The sequence below is a fragment of the Sceloporus undulatus genome, chromosome 1 (assembly GCF_019175285.1).
Source record: "Sceloporus undulatus isolate JIND9_A2432 ecotype Alabama chromosome 1, SceUnd_v1.1, whole genome shotgun sequence".
Lineage (NCBI taxonomy): Eukaryota > Metazoa > Chordata > Lepidosauria > Squamata > Phrynosomatidae > Sceloporus > Sceloporus undulatus.
Genome location: NC_056522.1, coordinates 362,602,944 through 362,621,110, shown reverse-complemented (window position 1 = coordinate 362,621,110; position 18,167 = coordinate 362,602,944). Strand labels below are relative to the sequence as shown.

Here is an 18,167-nt window from a genome sequence, read left to right as displayed (position 1 = left end):
GCTACACAGGCCTTTGGGACTATTCAGCAGGGCTTTGCTTATATTCTTGCACAGAGGCAGTATACTACGTAACACTAGAAGCCAGAGATCACCAGGTAAAACACAGCTATTTGCCTTCAAGCTGTGTTTGTTAACCAGACATTTGACCTGGTGCTGCTGAAAGCTGCAATAAAATCATCTATTGGCTAGACAGCCAGCAAGGTGTCATGGTTTGAATGTTGTACTATGACTCTGGAGACCAGGGTCTGAATCCCTGCTCAGCCATAGAAACCCACTTGGGCAAGTCATACTCACTGAGCCTCAGAGGAAGGCAAAAGTATATTTTCTCTGAACCAATCTTGTCAGGAAAACCCCATAAAAGCCTTAGGATTGCCATAAGTCAGAAACAACTTGAAGGCAAACAATGATGACAACAAATTGGCTAGAGGTGAATGACACTGGGAGTGTAAAACAAGTTACCTTTTCCTTGCATTGTGTACATTTTTGAGATGCTCCATACTTACTTCCCATATGATTCACTTATCCCTAACAAAGCTGCACTCCAGACTTTGCGAAATACAATATTCCTCTATGGGGAAGCTACCACCACTGACACAATGATAACATATAAAGCAAGCTATGGTCATAGAATCATGTTTCATGCAGGAATGCACAATCAAAGCACTCCCAAGTCAACCTTAAATTTCACTCAATTCTATGGTTATATTATTTGAGTCTATAACACTTATTCAATAGCGGTTTTGGGGGAGGCTGAACTAGATAGCAACAAGAGGAAGGGTCAACTGTCCCGTCCCCGTCCCCCTCCCTCCCCCCCTCCCCCAGCGCTGTCTCAATTCCAATCAAGGGCTATTTGCATGAAGCATGAGGCTCTGGATTTATTTATTTATTAAATCTGGCCAGCACATGTAAAAATGTCACTAATGTCATATCGGGTTTAGGCCTAAGTATTAATAATGTTGTTGTTTTTTCTGCAATATACCATCTTACCTGTAAAATGGAAGAGGTAAAGGGCAAGGACATCTATGTTTGAAACAGAGAAGAAAAGATAACAGAAAAATGATCACTGATGCAGTTCCAACTTGATGAGGTGAAATATGGAATCTTCAACCTACAGGGAAAACAAAGCCAATTTATATTCACTTCCAAAATTCAGATAGCTTTAACAATAACATAAATTAAAACAAAATCTTAGGGCACTCTCTGGAGAAAACAATCAGATGGTGTGGATATTCCCCTCTCCTGAAAAACCATTAAAATTCACAAGCATGCTCATTTCCTATCACTCTTTCCTTAAATAATTATTTTTCATTCTGCACTGACTACAAGAAATCCAGCCAAGATGTTTTGAAGCTTGATTTAAAATGCCCCCAAATCCTATCCTTTATTTTTATTGGGTTTTCAACATTATATGATGCTATTTGTGTATTTTACTCAGAAGGGGTTCAAAATCCCTTAAACTTGCAGGCAGTCAGAGAAAAATTAAATACTGTAAAATACATACACTGTCATGAAAATTTATTTATAAACAGTGAGCTTTATCATAACGTCTAGCTGTTAAATGCTACTGCATACTTATTAATACGTATTATTGCTTTGTATAAAATCCCTTTGCCTCATTTAGTTCATCTCTCCATCAAGCTTGAACTGACATTCAAACTTAGAAATCATGAAAACAATAAATACTGCCTTCTGACTTGCGCTCCCTATGACATGGATTGTACACATATGTCTTGGAGGCAAACACACACTCCATGAATCTGTTGTCTATCTCCAACCCCCTAAGAGACCCTTCACCATACTGATACTACAAGCTAATTTGAAGAACACTACGCTAAGAAATTGGAATACACAGGAAGCTGTCGACACTTCTGCATACTGTTGCCATTTTTCAACTGGAGTACTCTTGCATTCAGAGAACAGCTTGGATCTAGGAATAAGTTCCAATAAATATTGAAACAAAAACAGGAGCTCGGGACAGATGGACAACAGACACACACCACTTCAGAGTCTTACAACAAACAGAATAGCAAGTTTGGAAAGTTTTCAAGGAAAGAAACTTCTCAAGGAAAGAAAACATACTGTAATCTACAAAACAAGCATTGATGCTAATAGTCCAACACCCCTTCTCATCAATCCTTGTCTTCATCTGACAAGATTCATCCTATTTCTCAGGAATTAAAATTGATTTCTAGGTAGTGGCTTGGTGAGAATATCCACAGCCATTTCCTTTGATGTTTCAATAAACTTTGCTTTCTATAGATCTCTCAACATGTGATATCTCACATGAAAATGCTTGTTTCATGAACTAATTTCTTCACTCTTTGAAAGTTAAATGCAGCTTTCATTATCCTCATAAACATCTATAGGCAATGATTCCTTTATTCCAAATTCTTCCAATAATTGACATAACCATAATATTTCTTGACTTACTTGAGATACTGAAATGTATTCTGCTACTGTCAATAAAAGTGCAATAACATCTAGATTCCTGCTTGTTCAACTCACCAATCCCTGTGAAGTCAAAGGCTTTTATGGCTGGCATCCATGGTTTTTGTGGGTATTTGGGCTATGTGGCCATGTTCTAGAAGAGTTTCTTCCTGATGTTCTGCCTGCATCTGTGGCTGGCATCTTCAGAGAAACTTTCTCTGAAGATGCCAGCCACATATGCTGGCGAAACGTAAGGAAGAAATTCTTCTAGAACATGGCCACATAGCCCAAAAAACCCCCACAAAAAATCACCAATCCTTCTCCATGAAGGAACAAGTTTCCATTGGTAGATTGTCTATCCGAAGGATCTCTAGTCCAGTCCACATCTGTATAGGCTATTAGTCTGAGACTATTGCAACTAACTTTAAATGCCTTGTACCTTTCAAATATCTGACCACTCTTTTCATAGCATTCCAGTTCATTTTTCTAGATAAACTAGTCTTTTCAGAAAGAATTCTAACTGCTGATGCAACGTCTGGTCTTGTACAGTAGTTGCAGTTAAGTACGAACATTTTTCTATACCACTTTTGAATTTGTTAATGTTTGGTAAATGTTCACCGTGTCCATCTATCTTGTAGTAGTTAGTTTTCATAGGTGTAGCCACTGGGTAGGCCTCTTTAAGTCTTAAGAATTCTATAGGTTCAGTAATATTTTGTTCTTGACTGAGAAGGTAACTTGTTTAAAACCTTTTTTGATTAATGCCTCATGAAGTTTCTCATTTGAATCTCTTGTAGCTTATAAGTGCTCAACATTCATTTTTCTTGACGTTGCCACACTTATTAGTGTCTTTATTGTGACATGCTCCTTGCAAAGGTTGTCTATGTCCTCTTTTGTAAAACATTCATTTGGTATTTATGTCCTTGCAATGGAAGAAAATTGTAGAGGTGGTACTCCTGTTTTTTCCAGATGAACATCTGAGCTGTGGTGCTGGGACCCTGTCTGTTTCCTTAGCAACGTTCAGTTCCAAATCTGGTTCTGCTTGCTTATTCTCCCCTTCCATTTGTGTATAAGCTGTCACCACACGTGTCATGCCTGGTTTCCCACTTTCATCAAATTTGGACCTCTCTTGTGTACAGTCCAGTACATAAACACCATTTTACTTAAATGCTCTGGAACATAGTTTTCCATCATGCATTATTGTGCAGAGATTGCCACTGAAATGCCCATCATACCCTCTGTCAGTTATGACTGATACACTTAGAACAGTTTGACTTAGCCCTGGAACAAATAAAATATTCTCAGCTGTGATTAAATTTGTGTCATTTTCTGTATTGCATCTTAACAAACAATCTCCTTCAGACACAGCTTGTAAAAATGTCCCATATGCAGTTATCACAACCTCATTGTCATCAACTGGACTCAAGTTACTCAACAAATCTGAATTTCCTGCCATATGTTTACTTGCTCCAGTCTACAGTTGTGTACGGATGCTTATAAATCTCTGTTCCTGTTTTTGCTGGCTTGTAAACTGTGGAGAGTAAGAGCTACCATTGGCTGGTTTTGGTGATGTCATCTGTGATGTCTGATTCATCTGATTCACCCTACAGTCTCTGAAAATGTCCCCTTCGGCCACATGAAAAACAATGAACATCTCTCTTTCTTGTTAATGAGCCATTTGGTACTTCATATGCAAATGTCTACCTCTGCTGAGCTCTAGCAGTGACATTTGATCCAGACTCAAAATCTGACTCAGAGAAGCTGCTATTGTCTCTCTTTCTCTGTAAACTTTGAATCTGCTCTGCTTCTGACTTAAATCTACACAATACATCATCAAACATCTAATTTTCTTGCATGGATTGCTGCAAAGTTTCAATTCCAGATGTAAAAGCCAAGTATTCTTGTGGCAGAGATCCCAATAACACTGCTGTTTTCTGCTGATCATTTAGATTACCACCAGGAAAGATAAAACTTATCTAGTAGCGTTTTCATGATTTGAATATGCTTCAAATAATTCCCACCACTGGGAAATTACAGTGTCTACAGATCTTTGTAGTAATCTGTTTGATGGTTAATGTCTGCTTTGTCATAGTATTTCTTTAAGATTCAATCATATTTTTAGTATTAGTTTCATCTCTTACATGAATATGTCGGTCATCTCCCAAAATCTGTGCAATAAAACATTTCACCTTTGCATGATTCTTTTCCCATGTCTGTCTCTCTCTTTCTCCTTCTGGATGTTCTGTTTCCAAGATATATAGGATTCTTTTTTCATCCACAGAAGTTTCATTCATTGAAGCCAAATATTAAAATTATCCTCAGTTAGTTTAGGTAGCAAAGATGGACCATAAACCACTGGTTGAGCTATCTCTGCTGACAAAAATACAAACCTGTTTATAAAGCTCAGAAAACAAAATCCACTGGCAACCACACTTGTGCCAAAAATCCAAAAACTCTGGCTTCCAAAGCCACAACCCTAAATAAAACTTTGTGGTGAATACCTGGGGCCCATAACCTGTTAGAATTATAGTTTTGGTTATTTGCGGTTAAATCAGTTTAGCAGCAGCAGCAGCAACACAACAACAAACATATACCCCACAGGTATTTGGTAAAAACAACTAGATCTGAGCTTCTGGTAAATAAACAGGATACATTGGTAGGTAAAAAGAAACTTACTTTATTGACACATCTAGATTCTACAAAATTTGTAATTGGTTACTTGGCAAATCCAAAGAGTGCTCAACAATGGCTCTTTTTCATCTTGGAAAGAAGTGACCAGTGGGATCCCACAGGGCTATGTCCTGGGCCCAGTGCTATTCAAAATCTTTATCAATGACTTGGATGACAGAATTGGGGGCATACTTATCAAATTTGCAGATGACACCAAATTAGGAGGAATAGCTAACAACCCAGAGGACAGGATCAAAATTCAAAATGACCTGAATAGACTAGAAAGCTGGACCAAAACTAACAAAATGAATTTCAACACAGAGAAATGTAAGGTACTGCACTTAGGGCAGAAAAATGAAATGCATAGATATAGGATGGGGGACACCTGGCTGAACGAGACTACATGTGAAAGCGATCTAGGAATCCAAGTAGACCACAAGTTGAACATGAGTCAACAGTGCGATGCGGCAGCTAAAAAAGCCAATTCATTTTTTTTTCATCATTTCCAAGTAAAGTGGATTCTTGGTATCCACTGGGGTTTGGTTCCTGGACCCCACCCCACCCCCACCCCCTGGATGCTCAAGTTCCATTAAAAACAATGGGAGAGTAAAATGATATCCCTTATATAATTGCAAAATCGAGGTTTGCTTTTTGAAATTTATATATTTTAAAAAATATTTTCAAATCATGGATGCTTGAAACCATGGATAAAAAATCCATGCAAATGGAGGGCTGACTGTATATTCTCCATTTGCATCTCTTTCCACAAAATAAGCTAGCCATCCATTAACCATGGCATACGCAGCATAGAGAGCTAATGTAAGATTCTCCATCACTGTTTGCTACATTCAGTAATGAATAATGGCAAAAAAGGGATGCTCCTTTAAAGTCGACTAAACCCCAGAGTGGATTCTCCATCCCAGTGACCTCAAAGCCACTGGCTTCCACCAACAAGACCAGGGCAGTTCTCTACCCCTGCTCCTCAGATACTATCAGGCCTTCAAAATCTGTTGCAGAAACTCTCTGAAACAGATTGGTTGGTAGTTATTGCAGGGGCAACTCAAATATTGAAATCTGCACTCAGTATTTGTCATTCTTGGTGGCATCATCTCCCATCATAAGAATGCCGAGCATAAAAGGACTAGAAGACTTGTAAAATTCATATATCTAAAACAGCTTTCAATATGATGTCAAAATGAACTTTGTACTTGGCAAGCATGAGAATAGATTTTTTTAAAATGAAAAATTGATCTCAGTATTCCTTTTAGCACAGTTACATCTTGAATTCTAGAAAAAGAATGATAGGTTGCGAGAAGGGGTTATGAAGGGAAATCACGAGACCAACAGATTGTGCAGTATCATTGATTTGCATATCTATTTCACAGCATCTTTAGGGGAAGTCCATGATGGAGACATACTTCCCAAAGTGTGAATGCAAAATTCATAGTTATGAGCTGCAAAACAGAAGGAGGGTAATTACAATTAATACTAGGAGAATCAGAACTCAAGAGGTCATGCTTCACAACAACGTATGAATTCTTAAGTTACATTTTGTCAGAACTGCTTTTGGTAAGGGGAAGCACTTAAACTGTCATAAGAAATGCATCTTCCCTGCACAACTCAAAAATGAGGATAAATCAGACTACTATGCAAATTTTTAAGCTTGGTGTTAGAACTGGTTTATGTCTAAGAATGCATGACCCTGTGAACTGAGGAACTGAGCCTGTACATGTGTTCAAATTTAGCTTTTGCAAGGATGACTTTAAATGATTTTAAAAAACCCTTGGAGGATGTTTATAATGTACGCATTAATATTATCCCAATCAGCTCTTCAAAAGCCCCAAAATATGCCATTTTTTAAAATGCCTTCGAGTCAGCCCTGACTCATGGCAACCCTGTGGATGAGACATCTCCAAGAACCCCTATCCTCCACTGTTCTGCAGACTCAGGCCTGTGGCCTCCCTGACTGAGTCTAGCCATCTGGTGTGGATCTTCCTTTTTTTCTGCTACCTTCTATCTTCCCTAGTGCTATTGTCTTTTCTAATTTCTGATGAGTCATGCCTTCGCATGATATGGCCAAAGTATGACAACCTCAGTTTCATCATCTTGGATTCCAGAGAGTTCAGGCTTAATCTATTCTAGGATCTATTTGTTTGTCTTCTTGGCTGCCCATGGTATCTTGAGCACTCTTCTACAGCACATCTCAAATGAGTTGATTTTCTTGTTATCAGCTTTCTTCATTGTCCAGCTCTCATATCTGTACATGTTGATGGGAAATACAATGGCTTGTATGATTCTAACGTTTGTGCTCAGGTATATATGTTTACACTTTAGGATCTTTTCTAGTTCTTTCTCAGCTGACCTTCCCTTTCCTAGTCTTGTTATTTCTTAGCTGCAGTCTCTTTTCTGATCAATGTTTGATCCAAGCTAGAGGAATTAAAGAAATGAAATTAAAGATGTTTGATCCAAGCCACAGATAATTAAAGAAATGGCATGCGCACCCATGGCATGCACGCTGCCCCATGTTGCAAGGACACACCCCATTGTTTGTAATGGGGTGCGAGCATACGTGGATTTCCCCCTTGTGCGGGAGGATCCAGAATGGATTCCCCGGATAAGGGAAGGGCCCACTGTATGCCTTTTTTATTATGACAATGATGGTCAAATTGATACTGCAATACATTATCTGATTCACTGTATTGCAAGGGACTACAAGGATTTCACCACTTCTTCCTGTTTAAGGTCACTACTCAGAAAGAGAGAAAAAGAATACTAAAAGTGAATAACTTGGTCTGGAGATGATACCAACAGGAAAGATTGGGCTTCTTGGACCAAATTTGACTTTTCATGAAGAAGGACTTCTGGCAAAAGTTGGGCTGAACCTCTAAGTTGCTGATAAGAATATTTGCTAAGAGTCCCCCAAATCTGAGCAGGAGGGCTTTCAATGAATTGTACATGAGAGGGAGACAGAATTCCACACAACAGATATAGAGTACTGGTGACACCACCCTTAATGATACTGGGGAATTGAGGCAATAGAGGAAGAATCTACCAGTGGATGGGGGAGAAATAAGGATGTGATGCAGCTGGAGAGAACATCTCATGGTCTTAGATACCTCTATACTAATCCACAAAGCAGGGAAATAAACAAAATGAATTTGAATTCTTAACAGAAGAAGGCAAATATGATTAAACCTGCTGTAACGAGTCTCATGACAGGATACAGTAACAGAGTGATATAACTATTCCAAACAGACCAAGGAGATAAGGAGAAATTCTGTGTCATAGATGTGTACACCTGTGGGGATATCAATGACTTCAAAGCACAGAAAACAGGTTGAGCACATTTCAGTTAAATTAAAAGAGAGGGAAATAACATTGATATCATCATATGGGTTCTATTGCAAATCTGCCAACCAGATGGAAGATTTGGAAAATGGCTTCTTAAAGCAGACAACCAAACTTATGAGAGAGAGAGAGAGAGAACGAGAACAGTAATGAGAAACTTCAATCACCTTGATATTTCTAGGAAGTTCTGCCAAGAAAGTAAAACCCAACTAATTGCTCACTTGCCTTGTGGACAATTTCACTGGCAAAACATGGAGCAGGAAACATGGGGATTCATTATCTTGGACCTGATCCTAACCAATAGGGAAAAACTAGTAGAACAAGTGGAAGTAGGAGGAAGCTTGGGTGGGAGTGACCACATCCTCTTGGAATTTGTATGGAGGGAAGGGGAAGCCAAATGTACTCCAACATGCATTCTGGACTTTAAGAAAGCTGATTTCAGTAAGCTTAAGGAACTACTGGGTGAGATGCCATGGTCCGAAATGCTCAAAGGGAAGCTAGGTCATGATGAAGGAGAGTTTGTTAAGGGCAAGATATTGAATGTACAATTTCAAATGCCTCCAATGAGAAAGAGTGGGACTTGTCTAAAGAAACCAGGACTTTCAGTTGACCTGAGGTTCAAAAGAAAAAAATAAATAAAAGAATGGAAGAAAGGGGAGAACACCAAAGAAGAATACAAATGAATAGCCAGTACTTACAGGAAGGCAATCAGAAAAGGTAAAGCTCAAAACAAGGTCAAGTTTGCTAGAGAAGTGAAAATACTAAAACAAAAACAAAAAAAAACAAAAACAAAAAAAAACTGTGGACTGGTGCCCCCCCCCTCCCCAATTTGGATTAAGAGGAAGGAAATGGTAGGGTTACTCCATGAAGCTACTCCATAATGCTAATGGGGAGAGAGAAGACAGAAATGCTCAATACCTACTTTGCCTTAGTCTTTTCGCAAAAGGAAAATAGTGCTCTAATTAGTACAAAAATAACTACACCACAGAATAGGTAAAGAGGTAGTAAAGGAATACCCAGCTACACTAAATGAATTCTGGTGTTCAGGGCCATATGAATGGCATTCAAGAGCATCAAAGAACTTGAAGCTGCATTCTCAGAGCCTCTGCTAATAATCTTTGAAAACTGGTGGAGAGATCATACCAGAATGGAAAAAAGGAAAATGTTGTCTTCATCTTCAGAAGGGGTGGGAGGAAAGGCGTTGAGCAACTAACAACAAGTCAGCTTGATGTCAATAACGGGAGAAATTCTAAAATAATCAGTCTGGGAGCACTTAGAAATAAATGCTGAGTTTATCAATAGCCAGCATGAGTTTCTCAAAACAAGTCATGGCAAACTAATCTTATCTGTACCAGACTGCAGCTTGGTAGATCAGTGGAATGTAGCTAATGTACTTTAATCTTGACTTCACTACGATTTTTGACAAGGTTCAGTTTTTCTTGCTGAAAAGCTCATAAAGTGTGGGCTAAAATGGTACTGTTGGACAAATTTGTAACTGGTTGACAGAAAAAACCTAAAGTGTATTCAAAAATGCTTCCTCTTCACCCCAAAGGAGCACCTTAAGGTTCTGCCTTGGGATCAGTGTTGTTCAACATATTTGGGACTACAGGGGCCATGTAGTCCAACACCCTGCCATAAAAGGATTAACAACTAATGCACTCCTGAAAGATCCCTATCCAACCTGTTTAAATCCCTCCAAAGATAAAGTGTTCACCTTCCTGAGGCAGTCTACTCCACTGTTGAACGTTTCTTACAGTAAAGACGTCCTTCCCAAAGTTTACATGGAATCTCTTTTCTTGTAATTTGAAAACACTGGTTTGTGTTTTGATCTCTGGAGCAGCAGAAAACAAGCTTGCTCCATCTTCTACATAGTCAAAAAAGAAGGGGAACACTAATAATTGATGTGGATGATTAATTAACTATAACAGAGACGTGTCTATTTACTAAAACATATCCAATTGTATTGATACTATTGTCACTTCATAACATACATAAGAACAATCGTATATGCATATGTGACACTGTACTGTAACCTTGTAATAGTCTCTAATGATCCAAGTCCATATAGTAAAGCTGCAGCAAACCAGTCCCATCAATCAACAGAAAAATTATCTTTAAATATAAAATCCTTTACCCATCCCGTAACGAAGGAATGCTTTGAGTTGAAGTCATTTACCAACTGTAATTCTTTAAATGTCATTTATGTGATTGTATGCCCATGTCAAAAAATATATGTTGGTCAAACTACTAGACCAGTAAGAACTAGAATTTCCAAACATAAGAGTACCATTCGGAATAAAAGTTTGGATACCACATTGGTTACACACTTTTCACATTTACATCATTTGCCAGATTCTTTAAAATTCTTTGTAATTGAGCAAGTCAAATTTGGTTCATTTTATAGTGGAAACAAACAAACTAAACTCTTACAAAGGGAGTCTTTTTGGATTCATAAATTGACATCTAACACACCTAAAGGTCTAAATGAACGTCTAGATTTAAGTTCGTTCTTGTAAGTCTGCTGAAATGTAATCATTATATTGCATTACACATAAGGGTAAAGATGTGACTAATCAATGTTAGTTCATTTATATGGGTTTGGAGGACAGGATGATAACTTCAGGTGAATTGATGTTATTGTTAATTTTTGATGGATATGTTAGGAAAGTATGTCTTAATAGATTGATATTTATTACAATGCCAATGGATGTACTGTACAGTATATGAATGGTATTGTGACATAGTACATTCAGCCAATTTCTCAAGCTTACTTTGTGGGACTTGTAGGACTACATAACTTAATGGATATACCTTTAAGAGAATTTATGCTCTAAATAATCACCTGTAGCCTATTGTAGAGGCAGAGTATATTACTACATACACTCTCTGTAAATTCTTACTGAGCAATCTTCTTATCTGGCAAGCCAAATTGTTTGGAGACGTGGGTAAGCTAAAATACTGTTATCTTAATAGTGTATACTATTATGTATTGGATTGTTAATTACTGTACTAATTTCTGTTAACTTTGTATGTCTAGAAACATGATATAACTGACAATGTTAGTCCGGCTTAGAATGATTCAAGTTTGCTGATGAAGACCAACCAAAGGTCGAAACGGCCTCAAAGCACTCCGGAGGTAGCCGTCCTGATAAAAACAATTTTCACCATGATAAGGTAGAATCAAGGAAGGACTCTGCTACCAGTGAAGACCACGTGCCACATTTTCATGCTTCTTGGCTGCAAGCACCAATGATTAATTTTTCTGTTGATTGATGGGACTGGGTTGCTGCAGCTTTACTATATGGACTTGGATCATTAGAGACTATTACAAGGTTACAGTACAGTGTCACATATGCATATACGATTGTTCTTATGTATGTTATGAAGTGACAATAGTATCAATACAATTGGATATGTTTTAGTAAATAGACACGTCTCTGTTATAGTTAATTAATCATCCACATCAATTATTAGTGTTCCCCTTCTTTTTTGACTATTACAGTGTAAGCTTGCTGTTTTTTTTGGTTTCCATCTTCTACATGACATCCTCTCAGATATTTAAAGAGGGAAGTCATATCACTTCTCAGTCTTCTCTCCTCTAAGCTAAAGATGGTGACTGACATGAGGTCACCTAGTCAGTTTCATGGCCCAGTGGAGATGGAACCAAGAATGAAAGTGAAATAGTTGAACATCTTAAAGTGGCCTGCACAACCTATGATCCTTCAAGGTAGATCCAGTCTTACAGTGCTGTATTTTGGCCTACTAGTTCTTCAGCTCTTTTTCTTTCTGCAGTCATCAATATCTATATAATTTTTTTGTCTAAGTGTTAATGAGCATTATGTATCTGTGAGATGTGGTGCCCTCTTTCTTTATGTTCATCAAAACTAACCTAATTTTTTTTTGCTAAAACTGAATGAAGAAATTGGTACTGGAGGTTTTGGCTTCAGACCAATGTTCCTATTTTTGAGACCTTAAGCTGTTGCAGCCAATGCAGCTTTTGTTACAATTGACATTTCTTTTCTTGCTGTCCCTCAGCAATTTTCTCTTTGAAGAACACCTTCAGTCACTGTTGTCATCAAGTGAACCAATCAATAAATAAAAATAAAATAAAATAATATAGCAATTTTGCTCCCTCTCTTGTATTGCCCATCATAAAAAGCAGATTCGGGGGAGTTAAGCTTTTTAATTGAAAACACAATTATTGGTTTTAATAGTGGTTCTCCATTATGGAGACTGGGCAGTGGCAGCGTGGTGGAAGAAAGATGTAATTTCCCACAGGTTGCTGAGTACAAAATGTCATCCCACATTTTAGTTTTAATGATTACTTTTGAATGAAATTTAATTCATGTTGTGGGCAGTTTGGGTCCTCTCCCTCTACTTAGTTCAGCAATATAACACGATGGAGCTACAGGTACAGTGGCAAGTTTCCAGTAACTCCAAATTGCTCAGCTTGACGTTCCTAACCTGAACATTTTAGGTTACAGTTCATTCCAACAAATCTAGTGGGGCTTTTTTCTTCCAACCAGCAAGATTCCTCTCAACATTTTGGCTTCAGGAGCAAAATAATTTTTAACTGAAAAGAGTATGTTCTATGGGATGAAACTGCTGAAATTCTTCAAAGAGGGCCTTGATCCTTCCGTTAGTTTATACTAAGCTTACAATACTCCCACTGACGAATGCACTTAAAACAAAAAAGATGCATCAATGAGAGGAGCACATTGAGATATTTTATCTGAAGTTAATGTGTATCTCCATGAATTTGATTTGGAGGAAGAAACAAGAGACCGGGGGGAAATATCTTTGTATAGACCTATAATATTTTTCATTCCTTTTGCATAAATGACTTTTGGAGGCAATAAACCTCCCAATGACTGTGGGGCTATGGCAAGCCTTTGACATGGGAAATTCCTAAAGCCTGGGACAGAGTCCTAAGCCTAGATTTGCTCCATAAGAAGTAGATTGGAGTTTTTTTGTGAGTTTTTCAGGTTATGTGGCCATGTTCTAGAAGAGTTTCTTCCTGACATTTCACCAGCATCTATGGCTGGCATCTTCAGAGAATGCTTGCCTGGAAAAAGGGTGTGTGTGTGTGTGTGTGTGTGTGTGTGTGTGTGTGTGTGTGCGCGCGCACACACACACACATACATACTGTGTGAGCCTGGGAATGCAGGAGTGATTTGCACGTGTATTGTTCTGTTGCTGATGCCAGGCCTCAGGCTGGGAGACTAATGCAAAAGAGGATTAGCGTCTGCTAATTGCTGATCATTATCTGCTGGGAAAGCCCCTGACTCTGAATGGTTTCCTATTTGCATTTGCTGAGTCCTCATCTTCAGGACTGGTAGCCAAATTTTGTTCACTTTGAGGGTTTCTTCTTTCCGGTTGAAATTATTCAGATGTTTGTGGATTTCAATGGCTAAACATTCTCTGAAGATGCAAGCCACAGATGCTGGCAAAATGTCAGGAATAAACTCTTCTAGAACATGGCCACATAGCCCGAAAAACCCACCAAAAAAAAAATATGGATGCCGGCCATGAAAACCTTCGACTTCACATTAGATTAGAGTTGTTGCTTGGTGTGTATTCTTCCAGTCTGACCTTAGACAAATTAGACCTAATCCATTAATCTGTAACTTGATTACTGTTACAAGTACTATACAGCATACCACCTAGAAGAAGTGTTAAATGATGGCTACATATTCAGTGTGCTGAGTTTCAACTACATTAGCTAACAATTTGATTGTGGACCCAACTGAGCTGTTGGGCTTCAAATCTTTTTGCCTCTTTTTATTGTGATATTATTTTTGAACCACCCTCTGCAAAAAGAAAAACGTACTGTACCTCTGGGGTGGTTGTTGAAAAGCAGGACTGTGGGACATCCACGAGGTTTATGGATGAAAATATCAATTTCTGTGAAAGTTCTAATGCTGTTTTGGTCAGACCCTGGAAAAGTTTCCTTTTTGGACTAAAACTCTCAAGGCCAGTAAAGCAATGTTGGCTGGGAGGTTCTGGGAGTTATAGTCAAAGAGCAAACTTTCTCAAGCTTTGTTTTTATGTCACCAATTTGTTTTTAAATTTTTTATTTATTTTTTGCCTGTGACTTACACCACTTTGAACAGCTATGGAAAACAAACTAGAAATATCTTGATAAATAATAAAATAAACAAGGACCAAAAGATGTATATAAAATAACCTCCACGCGTAATACTCAAAATGTCAAGTTCAAATCTTAAAATTATTCAAGAAATTCAATTTAATATGAAAACATTGCTTGAAGTTTGGCAGGAGGAAACCATCCTCCTTCCTGATGGGTGTTGTTTATATTCCCTGTAAAGTCTCAAAGGGAATTTCTGCCACCTTTGTGACTATTAGTTCAGAAGAAAACAATAGTGCTGACAAATATGAAGTATAGAAGATAATTTAGTGAAGATGCATAATAAAGACCCTGAGATTAAATACAGAAGCTCCTTCATGACTATAGTCCCAATATGGCTCTGCTTCTTTCCAAATTTTATGTATCAGAAGAAAAGATTGCATAGTTCCACTCTTAAACTAACAATACCCTGTGATGCCTAAACTTTGATAACTGACTTTGTTTAAACTATGATCAGTAAGAGCAAATCAGTATCTGAAACGACTTGAATCAAGACAGTTGCAGTTCAGTAGAAATTCCAGGCAAAAGGAAGACTACCTTAATGAGGTCTTTAATTCTTTTGCAACTAATACAAAGAAGGAATGAATATGATCTCATAATATCAAATAATTGCTGTCCAATTTTGCCATGAGCTCAGTGTCTATTTATGGTATCAAATTTAGTTTTGGTGTAGTTTATAAACATTCCTCAGTATATAACTAAAGCATGTCTGGCTTGTTAAGAATTGTTTCTAGTTTCTCAGTTATAAATCCAATATTCCATTATAAAGTGAGGAACATAGAAAAAGAGATGTTATACTTCAGATAAAGGAAGTGAACCAACCAGTTTGAATGATATAAATTAGGGATGGAAACGATAGTCATATCTGTAATCAGATGATCTCATCTAAGACCAGTCTGTCTGGACTCAGAATGTTTTCTCATTCCAGCTATCAGAAATGGCATAGCATGGGGATCTGCAAGGACCATGTATCAAAAACAAACTTATCAATTATAGAAAATAACTTACATGTCAAGGAGTGAATCTAATTGACCTTATGGTATCTCTAACACTCCTGCTTCAGAAGACAAAATGTCCAAACTATTTATACTGAGTGATAAATAGGAAGCTTTTATTCTTCCTCTTTTTTCATCAAATTGGGTCCCAGTTCAGAGGAGACTCTGAAGATGCCAGCCACAGATGGAGGCAAAACATCAGGAATAAACTCTACAACATGGCCACATAGCCTGAAAATCCCACAAAAAATTATGGGTCCCAGTTATTTGAAGGACCGTATCTCCCTTTACGACCCCACTGGGTTGTTTAGATCAGCAGGAGAGGCCCTTCCCTCTGTCCCACCACCTTTCCAGGATCATTTGATGGGCACAAGAGTTCCCTTGTCCTCTACTGCTCTGCTTAGGTCCTGCAGACTCAGGCCTCTCTGATTAAGTTCACTCATCTAGCATGTGGTCTTCCTCTCTTTCTACTACTTCCTTTCCTAACATTATTATCTTTTCTAACAAGTGGTCAAAGTACAAGAGCTTCATTTTGATCTTCTTGGCTTCCAGAGAGAGTTCACGCTTGATCTGTTCAAGGACCAATTTGTTTCTCTTTGGGGCTGTCCACGCTACTACATCTCCAATGAGTTGCTTTTCTTCTTACCCACTTTCGTCACTGTCCAGCTCTCACATCCATACACTGTGCTGGAGAAAACAATGGTTTGGACGATTCCAACTTTAGTGCTCAGTTGTATATCTTTACACTTTAGGATCTTGTGTAGTTCTTTCGTAGCTGCTCTTCCCATTCCTAGTCTTCTTCTGATTTCTTGACTGCCGTCTCCATTCTAATCAATGTTTGATCCAAGGCATGGGAAATCTTTTAACTATTTCGATTTCCTCATTGCCTAGGTTGAATTCATGTAGATCCTCCATGGCACTCCGTGCCACCTGAATCCATATCTAATGCCCAAAATGGACCTTTATGCCCTCTCTTAAAAATATTTTGAGAAATCTTACAAGGAATCAGTTTACCCTCCCTTTTTGCCCCTCTTTTAAACCCCAGAAATCATACCAGTGTGGTTTAGCCCTCTCCTATTCTTCTATATTTTTCCCGGTCTCAGGAGTTTTAGCAACAGTGTCTCAGGGAGCCCTCTCCTGTTTTCCAGCTGAACCGCAGCCAATGCTGCCCAAGTCTGTACCTAAAATACCCAAAGAGATCTATCGCAGTCTTCTTTTCATGCCATTTATTTATGGCATGAATGGGATGCCCACCCCCACCCCATTTATTTAACTTAGTAATCTTATCAGTATTACCTCTGTAAACTTTTGATATTTTCTTACTTTTTTTAACCTTATGAATATTAACATTGGTACCTTAGCCACATCCTCTTTTATTGCCTTTCATTTCCTCCCCATGCATCTTTTAAGAGCAGTGCTTCAGAGAAAATCCCCCACACACATACACACACGCTTTTCTAGCCTCTTTTAAACCATATTTCCTGATGAGTTATGGCAGGCCCTTCTTTTTTGTTTCCAGTAAGCCTCCCCTGTGGAGTTACTACTTTTTTTGATTAAAATGTAGTTATATGTCAGCCAAAACACTGTCTAATTTTGAGGCACTGCAATTTCATGTTTAGGTTTGTTTTTTTTTCTCACTTCTGCAACTCTCCTCCAGGTTTGGAACTTGACTTTCAGCGCTGTAACTGTCCTAGCTCAATGCTAGGGAATTCTGGGAACTATAGTTTTGTGAGACATTTAGCCTTCTCTGTCAGAGCACTCTGATGGCACAATAAACTACAATTCCCAGGATTCATTAGCACTGAGCCAGGGCAGTTAAAGCAGCCTCAGACCAGATTATTTCTGCAGTGTGTTTTAGACCTTAGACAACAACCAAAAACACTCTCATATTTTAAGGTGCCTTGATGAATTATGACTGACACTGGACACACAAAACATTCTCTTTTATTATATATTCAAAAGCATTTGTGCCACATACTGTATATATTCAAATGGCTTGGGCCCAGGGTACTTGGAGGACCGTCTCTCTCCATATAATCCGCCCTGCACACTCAGATCAGCCGGGAAGCAAATGCTAAGAGTTCCGGAGGCTAGATTGGCTGCCACCACCAGGAGGGCCTTTTCTATTTCGGCCCCCAAGCTCTGGAACTCGCTCCCCGGCGAGCTCCGCTCAGCCACCTCCTTAGACCAATTTAAGAAGGGGCTGAAAACACACTTTTTCGAGCAGGCATACCCCTGACTCCTGACTTCTGTATGCTCTCCCTCCCCTCCTGACAGCACTGCTGAGCTGGCATGAGATATGGTTTTGTTATTTGTATATGGGGGTATTTTTAATATATTCATGTTTTAATATTTATATTGTATGTTATATATGCTGTTAAACCGCTTTGATCAATGGAAAAGCGGTATATAAATAAAATTTTATTATTATTATATTATATGTCTAGAAATTTAAGTCAAAAAATTGACCCAAAATCTTAGTTGATTGGCCCATGTGTCAGTGGAAGTACAGTGGACCCTTGTCATACACTGGGGTTTGGTCCCAAGATCCCCCGTGGATAACAAAATCCGTGGATGCTCAA

The 18,167-nt window shown here is 38.4% G+C and overlaps 1 protein-coding gene across 1 annotated transcript in view; it reads right to left on the bottom strand.

Annotated features, from left to right (window-relative positions):
• TRAF3 (TNF receptor associated factor 3) overlaps positions 1-18,167 on the bottom strand; it is a 132,967-nt gene that overhangs the window by 62,890 nt on the left and 51,910 nt on the right. The window contains exon 3 of the mRNA XM_042460713.1: positions 988-1,108. The gene's annotated coding sequence lies outside the window, so the exon portion shown is untranslated. The remainder of the gene's footprint in view (positions 1-987; positions 1,109-18,167) is intronic.